Here is a 2,623-nt window from a genome sequence, read left to right on the forward strand (position 1 = left end):
AAAAACAACAGTAATAATAACGACTACCATGGAATTCTCAGTGCTGTCTGTGTCATTTATCCCAGAATCACAGGGGAAAGTTCATGGGGAGGGGGGATTGTGGTCCATTTGACCCCAGGGTCGGCTCATCTTTCCCTAGGCTCAGGGTCAGGGTCTGAGCCTGCTCTGGGCAAGCACCATCTCCCTGCTCCCAGGCCAGACCCTATAGATGGAGCTGACTCCACCCGCGCTCCAGGGGCAGGCGTGTGCCCCGGAATAAGCGCTTTCCCCGGCCCCACACGTGGTGATGGCACAGCACAGCGTCAAACCCAGACGATGAAAAACATTCCAGAGGGGCACCAGGCCCTCACCGTATTTTGTTTTGTTTTGTTTTTGTTTTTTGAAATGGAGTCTTGCTCTGCCACCCAGCCTGGAGTGCAGTGGCACGATCTTGGCTCACTACAACCTCCATCTCCCAGGTTCAAGGGATTCTTCTGCCTCAGCCTCCCGAGTAGCTGGGATTACAGGCACATGCCACCACACCTAACTAATTTTTGTACTTTTAGTGGAGACAGGGTTTCACCATGTTAGCCAGGCTGATCTCCAACTCCTGACCTCAGGTGATCTGCCCGCCTTGGCCTCCCAAAGTGCTGGGATTACAAGTGTGAACCACCATGCCCAGCCACCTTTGTTTTTTTTTTTGAGATTGTCACCTGGGCTGACAGAGTCAGTGGTGCGATCTTGGCTTACTTCAGCCCCAACCTCCCATGCTCAAGTGATCCTCCTGCCTCAGCCTCCTGAGTAGCTGTGATGCAGGCGCTTGCCACCATGGCCAGCAAATTTTTAAATTTTTTTTACTGTTTTGTAGAGACAGGGGTCTCACTATGTAGCCTAGGCTGGTCTCGAACTCCTCAAGCGTTCCTCCTGCCTTGGCCTCCTAAAGTGCTGGGATTATGGGCTTGAGCCACTGCGCCCGCCCTGGCTAGGTTTTTGTTTTGCTTTTCATTCTTTTATTTTTCTCCTTAGCACTTATTAGCCTCTGACATGTGTTTTTCTTATTGTTTTTATCTCTTTTCCCCTCTAGAAGGTAAGCTTTATTTATCTATTTATTTGTTAAGCTCTTTTAAATCTGGGAAGAGTTCCTGTAAGCTTTATTATCTGATTCCCAGGAAGCTTGTAGCCATTTTTCTAACACCAGCCAAGGACGAGGTGACCAGAGAGGAGGAATCAGTGGGCGCGGGACGCCTGAGAAAAGGGCAGGGGTGTGGGTTTTTAGATTTTAGTTAAAAAAACAAAACCCAACTTGCCCTCATGGAAGGAGCGTAAGCAAAAGTGGATGTAGTCAGAGGCATGGGCCCCGCTTGATTGCTATATAACACAGTTTCTTGTTTGTATTCTGTGATCTCAGATGGTGAGAGAGAGAGAGCTTGGCTCAGTGGAGCAGGAGAGAGAGAGATACCTGGAGAGGTGGCAAGGGGCCCAGCCACACCGGCCCCTCAGTGTGAGTGAGGAGGGCGCTGGAGAGCCGTGGAGGGTTAGAGGCCGAGGAGGGATGCAGTCACCCGGAGGTGTAGGGGGAGCAGCCCTCGAATGGCTGCCTGTCCCTCAAGGGATCGGGGCCCTGACCTGGCCCTGACCTCTTTGCTCCCCTCTTACCCACAGGAGCCAGCCTCTGAGTTTGGGGACTGGGGCAGACAAACCTGTCTTGCAGGCTGAGGCCCGCCTGGGTGAGGCCACGCCGCTGCCGGTCTGACTGAGACACACTCTGCAGGTATGCAGTCGGATGGAGCCCGAAAGCCAAGTGGCAGATGTGGGTCAGAGATGGCGGCATGCTTACCCGACTGCCCAGAGGTCAGAGGTCAGGTCAAACCCCGGCCGCGCCGTATCTGGTAAGTCCTGGCCTATTATTATTATTATTATTGAGACAGGGTCTTGCTATTGCCCAGGCTGGAATGCAGTGGCACCATCACAACTCACTACAGCCCCTACCTCCTGGGTTCAAGCGATCTTTCCACCTCAGCCTCCCGAGTAGTGGGGACTACAAGTGCACACCACCATGCCCAGCTAATTTTTAAATTTTTTGGAGAGGCGAGGTCTCGCTATGTTGGCCAGGCTGGTCTGGAACTCCTGGCCTCAAGCAATCCTCCTGCCTCAGCCTCCCAAAATGCTGGGATTACAGGCGTGAGCCACTGCGCCCAGCCCTGACCTGTCTTAACTGCTCAGATAAAGTTTGAAAATGTTTCGAGGAATAATTCTCTTCTCAATGTACATTTTATGTCCAGCAGTGACATTTTAACTAAGATACGTTTCTTGATTTTTGTTAGAGGACAAAGGCAATAATCATCATAAAATATTTGGAAAATACCAAAATGCCCAAGGAATGAAACAAAAATCCCCTGCAAATGTGTCCTCTTCCTCAATAACCTTTGGAAGACCTTTAAAAAATGCAAACATGCACATATTTACATTTTTATCAGAGAAGGAATCATACTTGGCATGCTATATTGTAACCTGTTTTTCTCATGTCACAATTTCCCAAGTATTTTTTTCATGCCATTAAATATTCTTTTGCAGTGTGATTTTTTTTTTTTTTTTTTTTTTTTTTTTAGACAGGGCCTTGCTTTGTCACCCAGGCTGGAGTGCA

This window comes from Mandrillus leucophaeus, unplaced genomic scaffold, assembly GCF_000951045.1.
Source record: "Mandrillus leucophaeus isolate KB7577 unplaced genomic scaffold, Mleu.le_1.0 Scaffold274, whole genome shotgun sequence".
NCBI lineage: Eukaryota > Metazoa > Chordata > Mammalia > Primates > Cercopithecidae > Mandrillus > Mandrillus leucophaeus.